We start from the raw sequence: 15346 nt of genomic DNA, 5'->3' as shown, positions 1-15346 counted from the left end.
CCTGAACCAGATGACGGTTTCCAATGGGAAGCGCTTCCCTCCAGCGCCTGCTCTCCTCAGAAGGCGCAGACCAGAGGCGCCTGTGTAACCTCACACACACCGTCCACCCCCCACTGCAGGCCCCGCCCTCCCCGCACCGGCCACGCAGCCTGCTCCCCAGCGGAGCCAATACTCCTGGTGTAAACCCCTCGGGGTCTCGGGCTCTATGGGGGCGTGAATCCCCAATGCGGGGAGTCTCCCTGCAAGGACAAGGGCACACATGACCCACAGGGTGAACAGCAGCGCGGAGCAGTCACACCTAGGGGTGAAGACTCCCAGTATCCCTTACCTCAGGGTTCATATTACTGAGGCTATAGGCCGCCATCAGAGGCCCCGCCCCCAGCCAGGAAGGCCGTTGCGGCCCGCCCCTAGCACTTGCGCGCATGCGCCCCTGTCTTCCCCAGCAGCGTGCTCCACAGACGCCCGTTGGAGGTTGGCTGTCCGCGTGCCCGAGAGCCCCGCCCCCAGTGGGCGTGCGCATGTGTGCAGGCGCGGGGCCACAAGGTCCCTGCAGGAGAGGAGAGAAAGGGAGGGTTGGGGGGCATCAGCGACCCTTTCTGGTGGTGTCTCCTCACCGGCAACCTTCGTGGCGGTCTCTTCTCAAAACCAGCTCTTGTGAGATGAGCACTCGTGATTTTTAAATTGCACACGTGAAATCCACACACTTACATACACAGAGTTTCAAGAGCTCAAGCACAATATCCTCAAATTGGGGCAAGTGCTTTCTAGCCCTGTGGACTGCAGTTCCCTGGTTCTTGTCTGTACCTTTCAAAACAGTAGGTCCTTTTTCCCAGCAAGCCTGCAGTTTCCCTTAAAGAACAACCTAGCAAAGAATTTCAGACCTGGGAAACACTCCGAGATACTGTCTCCTGACTCCATTCCAAGAGGTTTTCCAAACGCATTTACTCTACAAGAATATTTATTCTTAGTGTATTCAATACATGGAGGTTTTTCAATAAATGTTGATTCACAGGTGTTTCCTTGGTCAAGTTTTTGTTACAGCTTTGAGCGAGCTGTGACAATGAGTCAATATCAACACAGCAGGTAGTATGGGAAGAATTTTACTCTGCCTTTCTCCTTTTTGGTAATATATTGCAGAATTGCAGTTGGCAATAAAAATAATAAATAGTGGGATCAGCTTATTGACCTTTATAATGCTTCCCAAAGAAACTTCAATCACCAGATCCTCTTTCTGGTCAGTTGCAAGGTTAGAGCATTTCTCACTCAACAGGATGTTTCTGAAGACCCCTCACATCTAACAGCACTAAGAGCCTCCAAGTGCACAGATTTGAAAACCCCACGAGACACGAACATGGTATCTCTTCGTTTCTCTATTGTTCCGTGATTGAGTGGAAGATGAACTGTCTTCTGAGGCTTGTGATCTGTGTCCAGAGATGTTTTTTTCTCAGTAGCCAATGCCTGCTCCCAACGTCTCTGCAGGAATGGTCAGAGATCATGATCCAAAGGACTTTTAGATGCTCCCTTCCGTGACAGGTCTTTCCAAATTCCATTCGGGCTAATTTGATTATCTGTCTCTGGGGTGTAGGATTTTGAAGCAGTACAAAAATGATCACAGTATTGGGACTGGATAATTTTTCCACAATGTAATTTTTGTATCAGTGGCCCTGAGAAGACTCATTCAGATACTGTGTCAGAGTTATGAGTGAGAATCTTGTAAATAACTGGTTGAAAAGACGGGGAAGCAACAAGGAAGCCTGGCTTTCTTGAGTGCCTGGGTACAATATTTTGCCTCACCATCCCTCTAGAATGAAGTTATTGGTTGAAAATCATTTCAGTTTTCCTTCATGATAAAAGCTCAAGTACTCAGCGATATTTCCAAGTTGTTTATTTTTTTTCAGTCCCCAACAGGAGTTTCTTTATATAAAGTTCACCAAGATATTGTTTGAAATACTCTCACCTCATCTTCTCATCTTCTTGTGAGGCAATTTTTCCTGACAAGGGGCAAGGAATGTCTTAAGCACCAACAGGAGTCTTTTTCACAGTGTAGAAAAGTCCTTCTAAACCTCTCTTTCCTTCCCCAACACCCTACAATCAGTAAGAATTCTGCTGCTACAGCTGTGAGGGAATCTTGTCTCCCAAAAGATTGGGTTTCAATCTTCTGAGGTTTTCACTCTTCATCTTCCTTGACAAGTTTCTTAACAATCCTCTCTTCTCACAACACAAGACATGAATACTCTTTCATATCATCTTGATAGTGATAAAGTGACATTGATTCTCAGTATGAAAATAAGACTCAAACATGTTTTTAAAAAAGCATTGCTACCATGATTCCCATGCATATGAGACCGTATGCACTGATGAGCCTAGATTCTAAAGAGTCAGGGTAAGTAATGGAGGCAGGAAATGCACAAGCTTATAAGCTGGGCTTGCAGGATAGGATTTAGATGGAAGTGGGTTTGTATGAATGGGGATTGAACATTGGTGGATAAAGTCTTGGCATTGTCTCAAGGTGCACATCCATTTCATGGGTAGTGGATTTTTAACACCTAGAAAAACCAGCGCTCTACGATGTTTAGTCCCTTAACATAAAGAAAGAGAAGAAGATTTTCTGCCTTCTTGTTCCTTACTTCTGTCCCTCCCCCTCCTAAGCCTAGACATTCAACGCTATATGATGGCTCTTCCAAATCCATTTCATTCAAAGAGCCTGCAGATTTTGTGTGTATTTGCAACTGGGTTTTGTGTTGAAGCCAAGATGCACACTTCAGTCTCTTTACTCCGAGTTCACTTTCTCACAAGGATGAGTAACTAATAATAGCTTAATATATGATACATTTTTGGTAGTGTTGCCAGATAAAATACAGCTTTCCAGTTAAATGCAAATTTCAGAAAAACAGGGAAAGAATTTGCAAGTAAAACTATGTCCAAAATATTGCATAAGACACACATATTAAAAACTAATTCATTGTTTTTGCGAAATACAAAAATCAAATTCAGTTAGGCATTTGTTATTTTTATTTGCTAGATCTGGCCACCCTATTCTTTCAGGTACTTTGAAATTTAAGCGAGTGTAGAAATTCTTGTTCTAGGGATCTGGTGCAAAAACAGAAGAGCCATGATACCAACACAAAGACAATCATCGGAAATATCCTCAGATATGTTGGAACACATATGAATTTTCAACCAGAAAACAACTGCAGACATTTTCAAAAATGAAAATAGATTGCATTCACTTTTAGTTGCACAATGTATCTCTGGAAAGATTTTAATGAAACATAATAATGGTTTCCTCTGGGAAAGAGATTGGGTTGACAGGGGAAAGAGGTGGGAGGAGGAGGCGTGAGTGCAAATTCCATTCTGCACAATTTGAACTGGAACCATGCAAAGGTACTATTTGTTAAACTATTATATGAAAATTTTAAAAAGGTACAAAATATTTAACAACAATGTAATACTATGAGAAACACATTTAGTGAATTCTGCTCTTAGACATGTGGGCTGCATGATGATTTTTTGATGGAGGGGGGCTTTCCCGCACAAAGGAGCATTAGTAAGGCTGCTCTTGGTGGATGTTGGTTGGAGCACAAGGACCACTTCCTTGGGAATAATGTACATACAGCAATCAACCATGCTGCATCTGTTGAGACAATCCTAATTTCAAACACTTGGTTCCATGTGGCCGTAAATACCCAAGTGTTTATCAGACTAAAAGTTCTGAATTTTGTTCCGAAAGTGTAGTCTCTGTTGAAGTAAGTCAACAGCCAGGTAGGAAGCAGAGTGGGTTGAGGGACACAAAAGTAGGTTGATGGAGAAAGAAGCGAAATAAAGAGAACATCAAATCCAAGCTTGCTGCTATGACTCTAAAAAGCAATTTATAAATCGCCCACAGAGGCACATACAAATTGCATTGCCACCGTGTAATGTGGAAGGAACTTCAGTTCTTGCCTACCTGCCAGAGCCCTCATGGAATGTCTCCCCATCCCACCCAGGCCCACCTGCCCTCTGCCCCTCCCCCGCTGCAGAATGTTTCCGTCCCACATTCTATAGTTTAGATTCAAACTTCTCCCTCCTTTACTTGGATGTTGAGCATCTGCTGGAGCAGGTCACTCTCTGGATCCTGGTTTTGACTTTTCTCATCGCGGCTGAGGCAGCGATCGTCCGTGCCCAAGCCTGCGGGATGGTTTTAGAAGGAGGTAAGCCTGTAGGCTGGGGGTGTGTTCTCAGAGACCCTGCCATCCATCAAACCCTTGGGGTTCACAGGTGACAGTTGACATGTGGGCACATAGCTGGACTGGAGTAGAGGAAGGAGAGAGCTCTGGGCCCTCTCTCCTGGGGAGACTGGGGAGCCTGAAGCACTCTGAGACTGTACGGGGCAGGAGGAGGTCATTGGAGGTGGCTGAAGGGGAACTGGCCTGAGTATGGAGAAAGGATGGCAGTAGGGAGGTTGATTCTTTCTAGAAGGGAGACAAACCTCTTTGAAACGTGTGTGTAGGGATGTGGGTGATGTCCTGGTCGTGACACAGGGAGGGTCACGAGGAAAGCCTAGCCCTGTGTTGGGTTCCTCAGGCAGCTGAAGCTTGCCCCACCATATGTTTCTAAGGGATGTGAACTGGAGCTAATGTGTCTAATGGGGCCAGGGGGACAGATGGTCTTAGTCAGAAAACTATTCAGTGGGGCTGTGTGTGGCCACACCTGCAGTGAAGTGTCCTCTCCCAGAGCTAGGCAGGAAGTTCCTCTAACTGCCGCAGCCCAGACCTCCTCCACTCCTTCCAGCCCAGAGCTCACTTCTCCGTTCAGCTAACTGTTGCCTTGGATCCAACAGGGGATGGGCAACCATGTAACTTCAGCCAAGAGAGTGCTGGGGGTCCCAGGTTGTTGGGAATGGCTCTTCCTTTTGTGGAAATGCAGTTCTTCAGACCTATGTCATCTTGTCCAGTATCTCATGGCGGACCCTCAGGCCTGCCTTGAGAGGAAGAGTTTGTTCATATTTGGTGTCACTCCTTCATGGACAGGGAACCGATGTGGAGTGCGGTTGGTTGGGGTGGAATGTGTGTGAAGGCTGATTCCCTTTACAAAGGGGGAAGCAGTGTCACCCAGAGGCAGGAAGACATCTTCTGTGTTATTAGACGTCCTATGACACCTGTTCTGATTAACCAGGTGCACCGTGCTGTGTACCTTGTTCTCCTGGACAGGTGCTTCAGACAACTTGATCACAATGGCACCTGGCTCATGCCCGCTTCTCAGTTCGTCTCACTTTCCGTTAGAGGGAGCTGGAAGGGGAAAGACCACAGGCAGTCTTACTCCCACAACCAATGTAACATGATAATTCCCTGGCCCCTGTTTGATCCTCTGCAACCATCACTGGCTGTGAAATGACAGAATCTAAGGGACACACACCTAATTCTCAGATCCCCCCTCCTCAGAACAGACCCCTGAGTGATGACAGTGACTCTGGGCACTGGGGAGGGGGTGGCAGGACCTGGCTCACGTTAAGGGTCTGCTGTGGGTGGTTCTGAGATGCAGCTGCATGCTGGGCCGGGGTGTAATAGGTTTGTATCAGGATTCCACCGGAGAGAGATTTTTCCAGCATCTTTGTTTTGTTTTGTGAGGCTAGGAAAGAAACAGAAGATTTATACTGAGCATCAGGAAATGGAAGACTGAGGAGGAGGTGGGGCCCTAAGATTTTAAATAGTGCCTGTCCACAAAGGGCATCTGGGTGCCGAGAACTTACCTTGGAGAAGCTCCCAAACTGCTGGTGCACCTGCTGAGGGGCCTTTCTCACAGAGCAGATGTCCACCCAGTTCCAGGTCTTGGGAGACAGCCTGTGAGGCTTAGGTGCCAGGGGCGCCTTAGGGAGGCTCTCCGAGTCAGTGCTTGCTGAGACTGTTTATTCTTGGCAGACAAGGGTCAGGGAACCAGGTGGATAGAGCGAGGTCACCAGTGGAATACTTCTCAACTGGAGGTCAGAGCAGGAAAATCCCTCCAGGACATTTGCACACTGCACAGTCTCCCCTGTCCAAAGGCCCCTCCCCTGTGGAGATTTACACACTGGTTCCCCAGAGAGCCTCAGTCCCCGGTGCCCATTCTCCTCCGGCACTCACCCCTTTCCTTTGCCTCAACAGCATCTGCAGTGCTGGGAACGGATGTGACCATGAACCCTGGTGCCTCCTTGTCTCCTTTCACGGCAGTGCCCTTTGCTCCACCTGTTCCTGGCCCCCAACACTGGCCACCCCGGGAGCAGCACCCGCCACCCCCCATGACCCCATCTTTCCCTCCTGGCAGCACCCTGCTGCTGCCAGCTTTCCCCACAACACCTTTGCTGGCTCATGGTGGCCATGGCCCCAGTGCCCCTGGGGCTTGCAACGTCATTTTCCAAGTCAGCTCAGAAGGGAGGCCAGTAGAGCCCCCCCCAGACTCAGACCTTTGTCCTTACTCAGGCCCCCTTCAACTGGCGCATCCCAGGGGCCCTCAGTGGGAGTGCTGTTTGTCCTGCATCCATATTCCTAGCAAGTCCTGCGATGGAGACCATTGTGACTGCTCCAGATGTTGGAGTGACTCAGGCTGGCATGGGAGGCTGGACCCCCAGCTTTCTTCCTCGAGCGCCACCACCAGCTGCCCAGCTGGCGCCCATCATCCCCCCAGCGAACTCTGGGCCACGGCCACATGGCACCTCCAGGGAGGGCAACTTGGCCACCAACCAGTCCAAGGCCACGCAGGATGACTCCTGTAACCCCAAGAGCGTGTGCGAGAACTTCCGACGTTGGCAGCGCTTCAAGCCCCTGGCCCGGAGGCACCTTCCGCAGAGTCCTGATGCAGAAGCTCTTTCCTGCTTTCTCATGTGAGTGAACTCGCAGGGGGTCATGAGCTTATCGGAGATTTTAGATAAAGAGGAACTGTGGGTGGACTCACAGGTTAGGATTCTAGGGATATGGCAGGAAGGTCTGAGGGCGATGTCCATGCTCTGAGAAGGCACACAGTCAGTCATACACGTCACTCTGCCCGTTCATGACATCCCTTCAGGGCCTTATGTCAACTGACCCCACCACCTTGTGAGCCCCACCAACTCGATGTCTTAGGATTCTCACGGTCATATTGACTGGAGACGTGCAGTCAGAGGGCTGTGGTGTAAGGTGAGGAGCCACGGGGTGGATGCCCCGCTCTCCTGCGGTGCTGTTTCCCCTCATTCAGGACTGGAGTGTGCATGGCCAGGGCTGTGACTTCAGAGGAGGGTAGGGGTGCGGGGCCCAGGAGAGAGCTTCATGCACACCTGGCTCTCATTGTTCGGGAGAATCCCAATAGGAACAGGGCCGTGGTAGAGCTCTCCTAAGGGCGAGGGTGCTCTCCTATGAGAGCTGTGAGCCTGGCAGGCTTTTCCATCCTAAACCGCAGGTCCCTCGTCAAAAGGGGACAGTTACACCTACCTCAGAGGAGTGTGCAGGAGACTCCTTGGGCTAATCTATGATGTGTTAGCAGATTGCCTGGCACCTGCCATGCCTCATTACTGAGAGTGATTTTGATTATGAAAAGGCAATCTTGAGGAGGAAGAGCGCTCCCCAAGCACAAGGTCCCAGCTCTAGCCTGGGAGTGGGTGGTCATCCTCCAGGGAGTGTGAGGCGGTGACAGTGGTAGCCGGGCAGCCTTGTCTTGCTCTCCCAGACACCTGCCTCTCCCCGTCCTTATGTTCGTTGAGTGACATGTGGTCTGCATGGCTGGGTGGGGTCGGGCAGGTGGGGGCTGGGCTGGTCACGGAGACGGACCCCGACGGCTTACAGCCCAGTGCTGCGATCCCTGGCCCACCTGAAGCCCACCATGGCACTGGAGGAGAGAGAGCAGCTGGCCGTGCAGGAGTGGCAGCGCACCAGCAACTTTGACCGCATGATCTACTACGAGATGGCGGAAAAGTGAGTCAGCGTCCTGGGCTCAAGGGCTGCAGGGTGGGTGAGAGCGGTGGCTGAGGGCCAGACCCAGGGCAGGGTCTGGCTGTAGGGGTGCCCACCAGAGAGGACAAAGGAGGAGGACTGTCACCCAGCACAGGGTCCCTGCATCCCAGGGGCCCTTTTGCCCTCCAGGAGCCCCTCCTTCACCTGCAGAGCCTGAGTCTTCTGTCCTTCCTCCACCGGGGCTCTGCCCTCCCCTGATGCTCACCCACCCTTGTGTTGACATGGAGGTCTCAGGATGGGGTGGGGTAAAGCTGTGAGTCTGGTAGGGGTCCAGCTCCAGCCATAGGGCCCTGCAGGGGAATGCGCTCCACCCACCAGCCTGCTGCCTCCGTAGTGATGGGTGGCTGGCGGCCACTGACATAGAATTTGGGACCCCCGCTCCTCATGAAGAGTGGCCTGCCTGGGTACCCTGGCATCCCTGAAGAGGCCGGGGAAGACAGCCTGTTGTCAGCCCTTCCAGGGTTTTCTCCACAGCAATCCCCTTGGTTCAAAAAACAAAATCAAACAAGCGCCTCTCAGAGGAAAGGAAAGCTCCCCTCTATGCTCAGCGTCCACGTCCTCCAGCCTCTCCTGAGCCCTGTCTGCAGGTTTATGTCCCAGGACTCTCAGTCCCAGCCCAGGATCCTGGATTCGGGCAAGGACCCCTGTGGGGAACACATGTCTGATCCAGCCTCTGGCTGTTCGCGTGGTTCTAGATAAGGACGGGGGCATGAGGAGGGTGTCCCGTGGGTCTGCTGTGGGTCCTGTTGACCTGGCCCAGTTCAGTGATGTGGGTCTATGCTGTTCAATGCCCTCCAGTGCTGGTGAGGCAGGAAGTGTCCCAGATCTTGGATTGGTTCCACAGCTCTCTGCTGTGGACAGCATCTCAGGGCCTTGACAGCCCCAAGGCACATCCTCTCCCGATCCCTCGTTCTCTGCCACCTTTGTTGGGCTCCAGAGCCCAGGCCTTTATCTCAGGGTGGCCTATGCCTCTGTCACCCCCTAGGTTCATGGAATTTGAGGCAGAGGAGGAGATGCAGATTCAGAAGTTGCAATGGCTACAGGGGGTACAGGGCCTGCCTCCCCCAGCCCCACTGAAGCTGGATCCTCGGGGGCCCCCAGTCCCGAACGTGGGCCTTCAGCCAGGCACCCACATTCCCACTGGCGTTGATGGCAAAGGTAACAAGGGCCTCGGGATGGCCACTGTCCCCGCATGGGTCCTTTTCCTTCAAGAGGGCATTGGTCTTTCAACCAGAACAGCTACCAAAGGCGGGGCGGGGGGGGAGGGGCAGGTCTCAGCAGCCCTTGGTCACAATGGGGTTCTGACTCGGTCCGTTTTGAAACTCCTCTCCCAGCTCCCTATCAAAGGACCCCACACAAAGTCTGCCTAAAGTGTGGGCTTGATGGGGAGACCCCAGGAAAATCAGAGGTCCCACACTCCTTCACATGGGACTCTCTTAGATGCCCCCCTTACCTGCCCCTCCCACTGTGCATACGGCTTCAGGCGGTCCTGACCCCGCCCCCACTCACGTCAATGTCACCCCAACACTGCAGTCACCACCGTGTGCTCGGTGGTCAGGAGGTGGACTGGGAGCCCCTCACCTTATTTCCCTCCTTCCTGCTCTGCCTCAGCCTGCGCTCCCAGGAAGGCCAGCCGCAGGGCCCAGCCTACCCGCCCGAAGCCACACAGATCCCAGCGGCCCCTGGAGCCCAAGGCACCCAAGGAGATTCCCCCTGGGGCTGTGAGAGAGTATGTGGACATCATGGAGGTATTGGTGGGGCCTGTCCACTCAGCCACGGGCGAGTCAGATGCAGAATGTGGAGAGGACGGAAGTGAGCTGAAGCAGGAGGAGGACGGGACCTACCCGGACCCAGATCTCCTGAGCTACATTGACCAGCTGTGTTCCCAGGAAGACTTCATAACCCAGGTGGGCTGGCCTGGAGCCTGGGGTCTGCTAGATTCCAGGGCGTGGAACTCTCAGCACCCAAGATCTGGGTTCCTCCCAGGCCAATGGGACTTAAGCTCAGCTCCTTGTTCTTGAGCTGTAGTGGGGGGGGGGGCTTTGTGTGTAGGGAGGGGTGTGTGTGTGTGTGTGTGTGTGTGTGTGTGTGTGTGTGTGTGTCAGATAACCATCCCCACCTCGTGGAGGGGAGGAGGTGCGGGTCTCAGCTTTTCACTTTCCCTCCAGGCCTTGGCTCACAGGCCACTCCTGGCCAAGGATGCTCACAGCCTCTTCCTTCTGTCCCAGTTGAGGTGGTCATTCACTCTCGATTCCTGGAGGAATTGCTTTCCCCAGAAGCACAGCTGGATCTCTTGGCCCTAGCTGAGGAGCTGGAGCAGGAGGAAGGACTCACCCTTGAAGAGGTGAGCCAGGGGAGGGAGAGGGACACTCAGGGACCCCAGGGAGCCAGGGGAGCCAGGGACCCCAGGTAGAAAAGGGGTGACAAGGGACACCCAGGTAAGACAGGGGAGGGAGGGACTCTGGTGAGCAGGGGAGAGATAGGACCCCAGGACAGGAGGCCCACGTGGCTGTGTCCATCCCTCCCTTGCCTGGGAGGCCTGGGGTGGGTGCAGTGCAGGGCAACAGGAAGGAGGGATGGGGAGCCGCGAGGGGACCTAGGACACACAGCTGGGAATCAGGTGCAGGAGGACGGCAGGAACACACAGTGTCTGCGTGTGGACTCAAGTCCCGGGGTCACCCATCTCCTCCTACCCCTGAGGGCCATTGTCCCACTGCCCAGTGCTTCTCCTCTCACACGTGTGTGTGGAGCAGTCACTGTCCTCCTCCCTCCTACCAGCTGGTGCAGAAACGACTCCTGGCCTTGAAGGAGGACAAGGGTGCGCGAGCACCCCCCAGTCACAGCGCACCCCAAATGGACTCAAGTCATTCTGAGTCCAGCGCCGGGCAAGGTGCCCAGAGGCACGACCGAGGCCCCCAGCTCGGGGTCTGCGATGACGCCTGCCCACCAGAGATGGATTTCAAGGCCCTTCATAGGCTCAGCCAGACAGACACTGGCCTGTCCAGGCCCAAAGGCTTTGTTCCCTCTCCCAGACATCAGGAGTTGCCTCCATTCCGGGCTGCACGGCCGTCCCCTCCCCAGGGTCAAAGGCGCCCTGGCCCTCGACTGGGCCCCAGGGATACCTCTGTTCTCAGAGGAGCCTCTCCTGTTGAGGAGGCCCGAGGGCCCAGGGACGGGTCCAGTGAGGACGAGGGGGACCTCCCCAGCCTGGCCTTCCTCTTGGCCTCTGAGCACAACCTCCTGCCCCGGGGCCTGTGCCTGAGTCCTGCCCCTGCCTCGGGGCTGGTCGGCCCTGGAGGTTGGGGGACCCAGAGAGCTCCCCAGGGCCCCTCCCCTCAGGGAACAGGCCTCAGCCCAGCTCCTCCAGCCGCCGCCAAGTCTAGGACGCGGGCTCCGTGTGGAGGCCCAGCTGCTGGTGAGAAGCTGCCTGTCCCCGGGGCTGACCTAGGGGTCTCTGGGAGGCCAGCCTTGGCTCTGGGGCTGGATCGCCCCACACAGCCGAGAAAGAGAAGGTGTGACCCCTTTGCCTCAGGGGGCAGGAGGAAGCGGCACTGCAGCCAGTAGGGAACCATGGGCCAGCTCTCCAGTGCCAGCCCCTTGGGGCGGCCTGCAGGGGACCCTAGGGGCTCCCTGTGGTCTCATCCCAGTGCTGATCCTGGCTGATGTGGGGAAAGGGAGGGAGGGCAGGACCACCAGGGTGGGGAGAGGGGGAAGTGGGGTTATGGAGGGTGAGGAAGGTGGGGGGGGGTGCGGTCTGGGTGGGTGTGGGTGGGAGCAGGACCTTTGCAGTGAGGTATGTAATTTGTGAATAAAGATAGTTTTGTTGGGAGATGCTCTCAGGCCACCGTCATCTTGTTTGTGTTTGAGCTGGTCCACAGAGAGGGATCCTGGGAGGAAGGAAGGATGAGGGAGGTCACAGGAGCTGTGGATCTACAGGGGGCCAAGTCTTCCTTCCACATAGACCAGGACCCCTCAGGCTGCTCCTGGGAGCACCCAGCTCTCACTCTCCCCAAAGACCCCTTGTCATCCCCCTCGCTCAAGTCTGCCTGGCTAGGTGCCTTCTGGGGCAACTGTACCACCTTCTGCATCCCTGAACCATCTAGGGAAGGGGAGCTGCTTTTGTGCGTCTCAGTCCTCTGGACACTAACCCATTTCTGGGATGGAGCCCAGAGACAGCCCTTGTCTCTAGGGAGCTTCTCTCTGCTTCCCGGAAGCGGCCAGAGGACGCTGGGATGATCCTCTGCTCATCCAGGGTTTCCTGTGTGGGTGGTCTGACCAGAGAGGGAACGTCTCGGCCCCAGGGACAGGACCGTCTGCCTCTCTGCCTCCTTGTCGGGGGAGCATCCTCTCATCTCAGTGGGAGTATTGCCATGTGGAGAGTGGTGGCGGCAGCTACCTCTTAATCCCAGTGAGAACGGAACAAGGGGAATGGTGAGAGGAAATTCCCGGGGCGCCCATTAAAGGTATGTATAAGGGAAAGGACAGGTGGGCCCTTTCGTGGAACTTGTGGGATTTCTGTGCAGGAGCATCTTGTTTAACTGAGGGAGGAGGACCCATCTTACTGTGGCTGTGGGGCCTGGCCCTAGAGACCTATGGGTCTGCAAAGACATCCCGCAACTACTGTCCCTTCCTTTGCCACCCATGGCTGGACATGTGTGTGTACTGGTGTCAACACTGATTTGTAGTCACATATAAAACACTTCCTCCTCACAAACTATGACCACGCGTCACAAGAACAGCTCACCCAGCAGGGCAGCAGGGTAGAGGTGTCTGTGGCCCACATCTGGGTGGGAGCTGGGATCCGTGCTGAGGAGTGTGGAGACCTCCGTCACCCTCCTGTGGGTGCTGGCAGGGGACCTCACATCGTCAGAGCAGGGTAAAGGACCCGCTGAACAGGGAGCAGACCCTTGCTGTGTCCCAGAACTCCCCCGGCCCCTCCCAGTCTGCTTAGCCCCCATCATGCGCCGTGCTGGCCCGCCTCTGAAGCCCCTTCCTCCTAACCACTTAAACGTTCTGATCTTTTGTGGACCCACCCTGGGCCTCACCCCTCTTCCCTCCTGGCCAAAGCCTCTTCTCCAGGTTCTGACTTCTGATTCCTTCCCCAGAACCCAGGCAGGGTTGGGACAGCAGAGACTCCTTCATTCTCCCTCCTCCCTCCCAGACCTTGACAATCGCCTTTCTGTGTTTCTATGGTTTTGACTACTGTATATACTTCATATGAGTGGCTATGATATATCCTTTTATGACTGGCTTATTTCACTTAGCATATTGTCTTAGAGATTTATCCATGTGGTAGCATGTCTTGTGGTTCCCGTCCTTTTTTGTTGTTGTTGTTTTTTGGTTTTTGTTGTTGTTGTTGTTTTAATAAATTTATTTATTTATTTATTGGCTGTGCTGGGTCTTCGTCGCTGCACACGGGCTTTCTCTAGTTGCTGAGAGCGGGGGCTACTCTTCATTGTGGTGCACAGGCTCCTCATTGTAGTGGCTTCTCTTGTTGTGGAGCACGGACCCTAGGTGCATGGGCTTCAATAGTTGTGGCACATGGGCTCAGTAGTTGTGGCTCACGGGCTCCAGAGCACAGGCTCGATAGTTGTGGCACACGGGCTTAGTTGCTCCATGACATGTGGAATCTTCCCAGGGCAGGGCTCGAACCCGTGTCCCCTGCATTGGCAGGTGGATTCTTTACCACTGCGCCATCTAGGAAGTCCGGTTCCCTTCCTTTTTAAGGAAGGAAATAATATTTCATTGTGTGTATAGACCACAGTATCCGTTCATCTGCGTTGGACATTTGGGTTTTTTCACCTCTTGGATTTTTGGATAATGCTGCAATGAATATGAGTGTGCAACTATCTCTTCGAGATCCTGCTTTGAATTCTTTGGGTTACGTGTCCAGAAGTGGGGCTGCAGGATTACATGGTAGTTACATGTTTAACTTTTGCAGGAAACCTCATCTTGTTTTTTCTAAGGGTTGTACCATTTTACACTCTCACCAACAATGAGAAAGAGAGCCACCATCAAGAACTTGGTGTATATCCATCTTCTAAAAATATTTATGCTTTTAGCACACCTATAGGTAATCAAAATTATATACAATACTATTTTTGCTTATATAAGCTGTCATATGTATATCATATTGCCTTTGGCTTCTTATTTCAACATTCTTACTTTAAAGTAAGAAAAGTTGACAAATGTTCTTTAATTTTTAAATTATTTACAATTTTGCATTGTATGGATACATTAAAAATCATTTCTCAGTTCTCATGTTGGTGAACTTTTATAAAATACAATGTTACAGGGTAATCAATTCCAGAAAAAAAGGTTTTCCTTTCAGAACTTTGAAACTTTATTCCATCCAATATGCTTTTTATTATTTTTTAACATTATGCCATCAATAAATCCTCTCATAGTGGACGATCATCTTCCTTGCTAATTGTTTTTAAGATTGTCTTTTGTCTTTTGAGATCTACGGTTTCTTGATGTGTGACTAGTTTCGGGTTAAATTTATCCTCCACGTAACCTATTTTGCTTCATTAACTGATAATACACATTTTTCATCAACTCGAGAACATAATATTATGTTTTTCAAATGTTTCTTCTCCACATTCTCTCCTGTCTCTACTTGCAGAACGCTGGATAGATGTATATTAGACCATCTCATATGTTCTCTCTGTCTTCATCAGCTTGGACTGCTATCACAAAATACCACAGACTGCGTGGCTTAAAAAACAGACATTAATTTCTCAGAGTTCTGAAGGTTGTAAGTCCAAGATCAAGGGGCTAGTTTCAGTTCCTGCTGAGAGCTCTCTTCCTAGCTTTCAGATGGTTGTTTTTTTACTATGTCCTCACATGGCAGAAGGAAAGAGGGATCGCTCTTGTGTCTTTTCTTATAAAGGCACTAATGCCATTATGAAAGCTCCATTCTCATGACCTAATTACCTCCCAAAGGCCCTATCCCCAAATACATTGAAGGTTAAAGCTCCAGCATATGAATTTTTTTGGGGGGTGGGGTATAAGTCCATAGTGTTCTGCCCCTGGTACCCAAAATTCATGTCCTTATTGCATGCAGAATACATTCATTCTATCCCAACAGCCTCAAAAGCCTTAAGTCATTCCAGCATCAACTCCAAGGTTTAAAGTCCAAAGTCTGATCTAAGCAACATCTAAATCACATATGGGTGAGACTGGAAGTACTGTTCATCCTGAGGCAAAATTCCTCTGCAGCTGTAAATCTGTGACCCAAACAAGTTAAATGTTTTCAACTACGATGGTGGGACAGGCAGATAATAGACATTCCTACTCAAAAGGAAGAAACAGGAAAGAAGGAAGGGGTGACAGTTTCCAAGCAATCCAAAATCTAGCAAGGCAAATCCCATTAGATCTTAAGGTATGAGAATAATCTTCTTTGATTT

The 15346-nt window shown here is 52.0% G+C and overlaps 1 pseudogene; it reads left to right on the top strand.

Moving 5' to 3' along the window:
* The first annotated feature begins 259 nt into the window (after nt 1-259).
* On the top strand, nt 260-11501 carry LOC130844455 (NUT family member 2G-like; annotated as a pseudogene).
* The last annotated feature ends 3845 nt before the right edge of the window (nt 11502-15346 follow it).

The sequence above is a fragment of the Hippopotamus amphibius genome, chromosome 2 (assembly GCF_030028045.1).
Source record: "Hippopotamus amphibius kiboko isolate mHipAmp2 chromosome 2, mHipAmp2.hap2, whole genome shotgun sequence".
Classification (NCBI taxonomy): domain Eukaryota; kingdom Metazoa; phylum Chordata; class Mammalia; order Artiodactyla; family Hippopotamidae; genus Hippopotamus; species Hippopotamus amphibius.
Note: the sequence above shows the minus strand (reverse complement) of the source record. Positions and strands in the feature narration are given on the sequence as shown.